Source organism: Centroberyx affinis, unplaced genomic scaffold, assembly GCF_046629955.1.
Source record: "Centroberyx affinis isolate AG114_WGS23_722 - 3 ecotype Tasmania unplaced genomic scaffold, CSIRO-AGI_Caff_v1 ptg003582l_1, whole genome shotgun sequence".
Classification (NCBI taxonomy): Eukaryota; Metazoa; Chordata; class Actinopteri; order Beryciformes; family Berycidae; genus Centroberyx; species Centroberyx affinis.
Window position 1 is genome coordinate 110,001 of NW_027281508.1, and position 10,788 is coordinate 120,788.

Consider the following 10,788-nt stretch of genomic DNA (forward strand, 5'->3'; position numbering starts at 1 on the left):
ACATTTTCGCTCCTCTCCAGTTCTCTCGACTCCTTCTTTTCCTTCTCCTGTCTGCTTTCCTCTCCTCTCCTCCCCTTCCTTCCCTCATTCCCTTTCTCTTCTCATCCTCTCCTCTTCTTTCTTTCCTCTCCTCTCCTCATCCCTTCTTTTCTCATTCTCTCCTCGTCTTTTCTCTCCTTTCCTATCCTGTGTCCTCCTTTCCTTCTCTTCCTCTTTCCTTTCCTCTTCCCACAGATCCTCTCCTCTCTCCCCCTCTCCTCTCCTCTCCCCCCTCTTTCCCCCTCTTCTCTCCTCTCCTCTCCTCTCCTCTCCTCTCCTCTCCTCTCTCCCCCTCGCCTCCTCTCCTCTCCTCTCCTCTCTCCCCCTCCTCTCTCCTCTCCTCTCTCCCCTCCTCTCTCCCCCTCTCCTCTCCTCTCCTCTCTCCCCCCCTCTCTCCCCCTCTCCTCTCCTCTCCCCCCCTCCTCTCTTCTCCTCTCCTCTCCCCCCTCCTCTCTCCTCTCCTCTCGTCTCCTCTCCTCTCTCCCCCTCTCCTCTCCTCTCCTCTCCTCTCCTCTCTCCCCCTCTCCTCTCCTCTCCTCTCCTCCTCTCCTCTCTCCTTAGATTTCCACAGCCACCAAACTTTGGGCTTTGAATCGTGACGATAAGAGTTGAACAAAAACAATAGAAAGTCAGGTGCCTTCGAAAAATTTTTGCCTCTTTGTCCTTGGATTGTGTGTGTGTGTGTGTGTGTGTGTGTGTGTGTGTGTGTGTGTGCATGTGCATTATGGGAACACAAACCACACAAAGTACAGCCGCCTGCCTGCCTGCCTGACTACCAACCATCAAACAAAAAAAAAAAAAATCTTTTCAAAACCAACCTCAAGAACCAGCGGAGAGATGATTAAATTCTCCATGCGAGGAGTTCAAAAGCAATAAAAAATGAAATGAAAACACGGGCGGTGCGCTACACAAAAGGCCTCATTGTTGCTGGGCACAGGAATGTGTGTGTGTGTGTGTGTGTGTGTGTGTGTGTGTGTGTGTGACTGCGGGCAGGGGCCGTGAGGAATTTGAGTTTTTGCATGCAGACAAAAGATGGCCTATGACTAGGAGGGGAGAGAGAGAATGCTGTGAGGCTGAAGCCTAGCAACCACAGGGCCCAGGACAGGGGAGAGAGAGAGAGAGAGAGACAGAGGGAGAGAGAGAGAGAGAGAGAGAGAGAAAGAGAGAGGGAGAGAGAGAGAGAGAGAGACAGACGGAGAGAGAGAGGGAGAGAGAGAGATGGGATGGGGCACAGAAAGGGAAATAGAAAGATAGCAAGAAAGACAGAGAGAGACAGCAGCTGTGTTTCCATCCAACTGTCAAACGAATTTTAATTGAATTTTTGAGATGTCACAAAAAATAAAATTGGACATTATGTTTGTTTCCATCGGTCTGGTTGAAGTGAAAATCATCCATGTGTCCCCGGTGGATCATTTGCCTCTGTTGCTCCATGCTAACACTTTAGCATACACTGTGCTGAGTGATAGCAGGCGACTAGCATTGTTAGTTGTTTGATTATATGGCCTGTAGATTCACAAATTTTTAAAAAGAAACGTCATTAACTCAATATAGCTTATGTCGTTTATTTTTGGAACTATTTCATGTGAGCAACCATGTATTCATCCGCTGTGAAATGTTTTTTAGCTGTGGAAACAGTTTCAACAGTATTTTTGTATTATATTTCAATCAAATTTTATCAATCTCCTACACAAAACTGCCCGACTTATTTAAGATTATTTACCTTTTAGCTTTAGAGCTGCTACAAGTTCTCATTTTCTCACTTTTGAGATAACGCTAGCCGCCTATTATCACTCAACATACTGCATGCTAAAGTGTTAGCATGGAGCTGGATGATGGACACATGGATGATTTCGGTGTCTATTTTCTCATCACTTAAAAAGCAAAACTGTTGCTACTGGACAGTCTCCACAAAACTTGACGTGTTCCTTTAAGCTCCTGGTTGGTCTTGGATCTGTTTGGGAGGGAAGAGTGGAGAAAATGGAGATCAAAGGGTTTCAGCAGAATGTTGATATTATGGTCAATGATCAATCAGTCTGCAGAATAGCAGTTAACAAAAGGTTATAACTTTAACACACAAGCATGGACACACACACACACACTTAAACCCCTTGCCATGCAAACTCTCTGTCTCTCTCTCTGTTTCTCTCTCACACACACACACACACACACACACACACTCAGCCCCTCATTTCCTGGAATCCCTCGTCACCTGACCTCTGACCTCTGTGAGGGTGTTGACAGATTTTATCCCCCCCACGACTTCCTCTGTGTGATTTATTTTGTGAAGGGGTTCCACTCCAAAATAGTATCATTTCGGCATTTCGAAAAACGATTATCTCATATTCGTTATCTCAAACTCATTACTCAAAACTTCATGATTTCATCCTTAAAAAGGTTATTTGATAAGCAAAGGCCTCAAGCTGGGTTCATTCTTTTTTTAAATACTGGAATTATCGCTTTTGAATGAAACTCTACATGTGGGGACTAAATGAAATCATATTACTCAACACTATATGTTCATTTTGGGGGGGAAAATGCTACTCTAGAGACGTTGAGTAAAGGAAAAAAAAAAGCTAAATTCACCAGTTAATATTTCTAAAAACACAGCTGATTCCCTTCTCAAAAATACAACCATTTGGGAGATTTCCCATAATGGAAGCATCAGACATGTATTTTCAAATGTGCTAATTGTGTCAAGTCATTGACACAACTGAGTCACCAAACCGCCTCTAAACTGTTTTGTAAATGAAGGCCTTAAGATGACTAACTTAATAGTAATAGTAATAACAGTTATAATAATAAAAAAACCCATTTCTGTTTAAGACTATTGAATCTCATATAGAAACCTAGTTATGTGTGTATGAGTGTGTAATCAGGGAGTGTAACTGTCAACTCTGAACTGAAGAGCGGAAATATCATTCAAGATCTTATCAAACATCCAGACAGATCAGAATAACAAAAATGGAGACGGCCATGGATGATATAGACACTGCTATCGAGGCTGTTTATCATCATTTCTTGGTGCAGTTGGTAAATCCGCTGGCCATGGATGGAGGCTAACTGGCTGCAGCATCAGTGTGACTGAAGTGACATCAGAGCGGCTGGATACTAGTGATTGGTTCAGGGAAAATCAACCCCCCCCCCCCCACACACAGAACAAAATGGCCATTCAGTCTGAATTATATCAGGCTGGTATGTCTCTAGTGGAGGAGAAGGCTACATGAAGCCCAGACATGGAGGAGGAAGAAAACACAAAACATGACACATAAATGCCACTCACTGTGGTGTTGAAACACAGATGCAAATCAGGCCGTGCGTCAGTTACCACTCGCGTATTTAAATTAAATTCACCTGCACTCCACCAACAATAACCAACATTACAATCAGAGTATCAGGAGGAAGAACAGAGGTGTGTGTAGATGCAAATCACCTGGAGGAAACTAGGCAAATAGTTACATGCTGGGAACTTCCAGATGACGTCAGCCTCACTGAGACCAAATCACTTTTCACTCTGACAGAAGAGAGACCAGGAAAACCTCAGCAAAAAACTCTGTGACGTGATGGAACTTGTCTGTTCGCCAATTCTCCTAAAGGAGTCGGTATGAGAGAGAGAGAGAGAGAGAGAGAGAGAGAGAGAGAGAGGGAAAAGAAGAGGGGACAAGAAAGTGAAGGAGTGGGAAAGAGGGGGAGGAAGGGAGTCCAAAATGTAAATCTATCATTTTGGGGGAAAATAACTTGTTTAACTAAGATATGTTATTATTTTGTCAACCAAGTATTTAGGATACCTACTATCTTTTAAAGAAATAATTTGTAAAATATAAATAAATGTCCATTTCACTACTCTCTATCGCTGACTGACGTAACACAATAGTGATCCAACCTGTATCCAGTTCATGTTTGTTGTTCTAAACACCGAGTGTCTGGTATTTTGCCGAAGGTGTTTCCAGTTTGTTTGTTAGCATGAGCAGCGACAGCCACCATGGCTGAACAGACAGAGAGAAGAGAAAGTCAAACTGCATTGACAGAAAATCCAAGCTCCGCCCACACTGTTTGATTGACAGGTGATCTGTTGGAAGTGCAGCGCAGAAACAACACAGAAATGAGCGCTTAGCACCAAAGATGGAGTAATAAAAAAAAACAGAGGATCTCGCAGAGCAGTGGTTCTTAAAGTGGGGTCCGGGGACCCCCAGGGGTCCTTGAGGGGGTTCCAGGGGGTCCCCAGCAAAAAGGGGAGTAATTTATTTTCACTATAATTCCATCCATAAGTAACACAATGACAGAATGTGTGACTATTTTGGTCATGGGTTTCATACACTTTCTGTAATAAATCATCTAAAAGCAAAACTCTTATCAGATGGGGGACCCTGGGACAAAATCTTATCAAATGGGGGTCCGTGGTCTAATTTGTGTCAGTTTAGGGGTCCTTTAGGGGTCCTTGGGTCCTCTGGATGTAGTTAGAGCAGGAAGAAGAGGTGGTGGTGTAGCTGTTATATTCAAGGATGTGTTCTTTTGCAAACAATTATCATTTGGTACATACAACTCCTTTGAATATCTCACAGTTATACTAAATAGGAGTGCTAAAACTATCCTGTTAAATATCTATAGGCCACCAAAATATTCAGCTACATTTTTTGATGAGTTCGCAGAATTGATGTCCATTATTGTAACTGACTTTGACCGTGTAATTATTACTGGTGATTTTAATATTCATGCTGACAATCCAAATGATAGGAATGCCCAAGAACTTTCCTTTATCCTTGAAAACTTTGAACTCTCTCAGCATGTAAAAGAGCCTACTCACAACAAAGGCCATATACTGGACCTGGTTATCTCCAAAGGTCTTGATATCTCCAATGTCATGGTCCTTGATGCTGCCTTATCGGATCATTTCTGTGTTTTGTTTGATATGACTGTCATAGTGGACACTCGCACTAGGTCCAAAACAGTCAAAAAACGTTATATCAGTGAATACAGCAGCATAGCATTTTCTCAGGCAATCTCCACGATACCCCCCTCTCTGTCAACGTCAGTCGAGGATCTTCTGGACAATTTTAATTCTAAAATCTTAAACGTCATCGATGAAATTGCGCCAGTTAGAGTCAAAGTCTCTTCTGGTAAGCAAAAGGCACCATGGAGGAACGCCCCTCAGGTCAAAATCCAAAAAAGAATGTGTCGAAAAACTGAGCGTAAATGGCGGAAAACTAAACTCCAAATTCATTATGATCTCTATCAAGAGAGTCTCCAGAAATACTATTTAGCACTGAAAAATGCAAGACAATCATTCCTGTCTCAGATCATTAACTCAGAGACTAATAATGCACGCACACTGTTTGCCACTGTGGATAAACTCACCAACCCACGAGTACCAATTCAACTCTACAAACACACAGTCATGTAATGACTTTGCTTATTTTTTCACAGAAAAAATCCAAAAGATTAGGCAAACTATCGGTGCTTCCTCACTTACGCTATATATATAATATATATAATATATAACACGCCTCAGCAATCTACTAGAACTAATCTGGTAAAGATGACTCATTTTGATGTCATAAACCTCACGTCTCTTGAAGAAATTGTTTTACATCTCAAACCCTCCATGTGCTGCCTTGATCCGCTGCCTTTTATACTACTATTTTTTATTTTTTTATTTTTTTTTTAAATCTGTGGGCATTTGCCTGTTTGCTTTTATTGTTTTTATTCTGTGTCCTTTTGCTTGCTCGCTTTTAATGTATTTATCATTTGTTTCTTGTGCTTTTGCATGTGTTCTCTGTAAAGCACCTTGGGTTGCCTTTGGGTATGAAATGTGCTATATAAATAAATTTGCCTTGCCTTGCCTTGCCTTGCCTTGACGTGAAAAGGTTTGAGAACCACTGTCGCAGAGTACCACTTTAAAAAGCTCTACAATTACTAAGATTACTAATAATCTTTTTTTTCTTGTTTTTTTCAATTAGTGGCAATTCTCGTATTCTTCCTTGGTTCAGTTTACTGTTTTGATTCCAGCGCCTGGGGGGGAAACACCACAGATTGTGTTTCCTTGTTTAAAAAAGGAAAAGAAAGACGGGAAGAGAGACAGACAGCGGGAGGCAAAGAGAGATGTTGAAATATTCTTAAGCAACCATCGGTTCCCATAACTGAGATGCTCAGTGGGCTGAAGGGAACTGATGGATGTGATCACAGAAACAACACACGGCCTGGAACAACACGCTCTGGAAATTCCCATAAACTTTCCTACATTGTCATGGACTTGTACAGAATAATTGCAAGGTAGCGTGTGTGTGTACGGGTGTGTGTGTGTGGGTGGGTGTGTGTGGAGGGGGGTGGGTGGTGTGTGTGGGTGCAAAAAGACTGTCAAAACAAAACGGAGATAAGAAAGGTATGTGTGACTCTATGTTGTTGTGTAAGTTCAAAATATAGGACACACACGGACACGCTTGCATGCATGTACACACACACACACACACACACACACACACACACACAGACACCCACAGTGCTTACAAATCACCAGAATCAATCGCTTACAATTTGTACTTTTGCCTCACATTCATCTTTTGCACATTTCATTATTTTGTTCATTTTGACCATCCTGTCCCAGGATCTTTTCTGCTGACTCTACACAATCTACACATAATGATAATGCTAAACAGATCTACATGTGTCTGTTAAAGCAGAGGTTCTCTAACATTTTCATGTTCTGGACCACCGAATAAACACACATTAGGGCAGTGATTCTCAACCTTTTTCATATCAAGGACCCCTAATTTAGTCCATATTTGAGCCACGGACCCCCATTTGATGAGATCTGAAAATATTTTCATTGTCACATATGATTTTGTCCAGAATCCCATGGCTATCTGTATTGTAGGTAGAGAGATAACAGAGAAACTATGATCAAAACAGTCATTCTTCTACATTCTCTAATTGTGTTCACTGCTTGTAAATGAAATAATGGTGAAGTTTAACAATTCATCAATTTGCTGGGGGACCCCCTGGAACCCCCTCAAGGACCCCTAATGGTCCCCGGACCCCACATTGAGAACCACTGCATGAGGGCATGAAACCCTCATCTCAGTTAGTGAGGATGGGATTCTCTTCTCTGTTGCAGCTACACTTCCTGATTTATGCTGATGAAACGGATTTATTATTGCATGAAAATCTTGCCTAGTGCAGCTTTAACTTTCATTTTATTAGGAAAAGTCTTGGAGAACAGCTTGTGACCTGAGCATCAATAGAGGTGGAAAGTAATTAAGTACATTTACTCAAGTACTGTACTTACAGTACAGTTTTTAGGCACTGGCACTTTACTTGGGTATTTCCATTTTGTGAGACTTTATACTTTTCCTCCATTACATTTCAGAGGGAAATCTTGTACTTTCTACTCAACTACATTTATCTGCCGGCTGGAGTTACTTTGCAGAATAAGGTTTTACATTCAAAACATACGATAAGCTCATAAAATATGTTGCATTGTTAGAGTTTAAACTCCCCAACAGTATATGGAGCAACGTTAATATTCGTTAACGAAAACTAACGAAATAACGAAAACTAGGTGTTAAAAAACATTTTTGTTAACTAAAATAAAAATAAAAACGAGGCTTTACAAAAAAACGATGACTAACTGAAACTGTATTGTGTGTTTACAAAACTAACTAAAATAAACTAAAATGATAGAGAAAAGTTTTGTCAATTTATTTCATACATAAGCCTAGTATTTGGGATTCTCGCCCCTGACAAATACCCCATATTACAAAAAAAGACTAAAACTAACACTGAAACTAATAAAAAACTAAAACTAAAGCTTAAAACTAAGCATTTTCAAAAAATTAAAACTAAACTAGCAAGCCCGCTTTAAAAACTAATTAAAACTACACTGAAATTGAAAACAAAAAGTCAAAACGAAAAAAAAAACAAAAACTAATGAGAAATGCTAAACTATAATAACCTTGATATGGAGCAGTTAGACCGAGAAGATTAAAATACTTCTTACAGGTTAACGCTTCAACAGTTTAACACTCTGAAAAGGGGCCGTTCTTTTACTTTTGATACTTAAGGATTTGAGTATTTTTTTTCATCACGGAGCATCAATGATTCAAATCCCCACTAAGAGAATCTGCAGCCTGGATGAGACGTAACTCCACAGCTGCTCCACCTGAGCCGCTCAGTCTCCAGCAGTAGAAGCCTGTGGTTCTACTGGGCAGCGTGCGCTTCACTGAATAAATAAAGGTTTAAAAAAAAAAAAAAAAAAAAAGTCTGGGAGCAAATCAAAGTTGCAGCAGCCTGGTTTTACCCTCGTCTCTTTCTCTTTGCCCGACCGACACCTGAACAAATAACAAACCCTATGCAAAGTTTCCCTCTGGTATGATTCAACCTGTGTGTGTGTGTGTGTGTGTGTGTGTGCATGTGTGTGTGTGTGGGTGTGTGTGTGGGTGTATGAAAAAGAGAGGTAGCCTAGTGACAGACAGCATGGATACGTGCGCCTGTGTGTGTGTGTGCATATGACCCAGAGTGAGAGAGGGTGTCTGAAAGTGTGTGTGTGTGTGTGTTGTGTATGTGTATGTGTGTGGTGTGTGTGTGTGTGTGTGTGCGTGTGTGGTGTGGTGTGTGTGTGTGTGTGTGTGCGTGTGTGTATGAAAAAGAGAAGTAGCATAGTGACAAACAGCATGGATACGTGCGCCTGTGTGTGTGCATATGACCCAGAGTGAGAGAGGGTGTCTGAAAGTGTGTGTGTGTGTGTGTGTGTGTGTGTGTGCGTGTGCCACTCCCAGCCCTCCTGTATTCGTCAGTGTTTGCCGTCACCTGTGAGTGTGTTTTTCCCTGCAGCACATCAGACGACAGGCAGCAGCTTGTCTGCTGGCTCTGTATGAATGTCAACAATAACACACTCACACACACACACACACACACACACACACACACACACACACACACACTCGCTCACAGAGAATCTAGGTTTGTGTTCACCAAATGGCAGTGTGTGTTTTATTCTCTGCATCTGACTTCTAAGCTCATTTATAGTAAGTGTGACCCAGTTTTAGAATTTAAGTTTTGTATGAATGCTGTAAATCTAGTTTGGAAAAAAAAAAATCATTACTTTTAAGTTCAACCTCCAAAAACTGAAAGATAGAAGAGTTTAAAAATGTTATGATTTTGTCAACCAAGGACTTAACTTTCGCACTACTCTTCAAAAAGTCATGTCATTTGTATGAATTTCTTTGCTAGCAATCATTTAGTGAGAGCAGGTATCATTCTTTCAGATGGTGGATTTCTCTTTTCTTTATGATCCTGTATTGATCCCTCATAGGGGAACTTCTCTCCTCATGCAGGGAGGATCAGAGGTCAGAGGTCAGAGGTCACTACACCATCGTGACGCTCAAATGGGAATGAAACTCTTCACATGTAACCCAAGACAACACCTTTCCCTATACGACCTTAAATATATATCATTCTGTATGTCTTAACCTACTTAAAGATGCAGTCTTATAGTAACTTACAGAACTTGTAGGTTATACCTTTCTTTCTATGAACCTCTCTATGTTTAACATTTCACATTTTTGTTTGTTTGAGTTTGTCCTTAGCCCTTTGATATGTAAAAATCATTGTTTTACTGTACAAATGTGTCTTATTCTGGTTCTAATTTTCGATTTTATTGTATCCTGTTTTAAAACTTTGTGCATGTTTTGGATGCATATTGTGCTCTAATGGGACCCTAGGAAGAATAGCTGACACTCTTTTGTACAACTAACAGGAATCCTTATTAATAAACAAATAAACCCAACACAAGTTATAGTTACTTTACTACTCCATACATAACCCAGCACAACTTTAAAAGCGTTTCTTCCCACATCAGACTCAACCTGTGGTACTGTGCGCCTCCTGCCTTTGTGCCGACAACAATAAACGTCAGAAAAAAGGCTCAGGTGAGTCCGCTGCATGAGACACAAAAGAGGAAACTTGAGACCTGGAAACTAGTCAAGAGGACTGGGAGAGTCATGACATGGCTTCACAGGCAACAAAACCAAGACTCTGCTTTATAGAAACTCTGATTACATGTGGAAATGATCAATAACCGTCGGGGCGTTCTTTACAGAGAGTATGATGACATGTTCAGTATTTTCAGGAACAAATGGCTGAGATAATTCAATGATTTATTGTTCTAAATGCTGTTAAGCTCTGAGATTTATGCTGTTTATGAGATTTCCTACTGTTCTGTCTAAACCAACAATTATGTATTTGTGTGTGTGTGTGTGTGTGTGTGTGTGTGTTTAAAAGTAAGACAGATGATGGAGCTACGAGTGTGAGCATGTCTAATATGCCTTTTCCACATGCTGTTCCCACTCTGGAAACATCTAAAAAAAAATTAAAAATATCTTTCATTACATTCACATTGAGCTAATAAGTGAAGAACTGGACAGAGACACCGTTTTAAAATGTTAATGTGCATAAAAATAGCTTTATTTCCAATAATAAATCAGAACCTGCATGCAGAAACCAATGATTCATTGGCTTCTCCACTCCATTGGTGATTCACATGTGGTGTTTGTGACATTAAGCAGCAGAACATATCTTTCCCATGCTAATTGACCAGACCTGGGACCAATTACCGCGTGAAACGCATTCAGCTACTTCTCTGGGATCGACTGGTCTTGTCTGAGACAGCCGAGCCGGTTGGATTCCCCCTCTCAAAACACACAACAAAATGGATTGAATTGCTGGGATTGACTGATCATGTCCGGATCCAATCAGGGT

The 10,788-nt window shown here is 40.9% G+C and overlaps 1 long non-coding RNA gene across 1 annotated transcript; it reads right to left on the reverse strand.

The window, feature by feature from the left end:
• Window positions 1-1,342: 1,342 nt before the first annotated feature.
• On the reverse strand, window positions 1,343-4,017 carry LOC139661679 (uncharacterized). Its single transcript, XR_011696604.1, has 3 exons — window positions 3,920-4,017; window positions 3,470-3,626; window positions 1,343-1,990 (listed from the first exon to the last, which is right to left on the reverse strand). It is a non-coding gene; the product is annotated as an uncharacterized lncRNA (long non-coding RNA).
• Window positions 4,018-10,788: the final 6,771 nt, after the last annotated feature.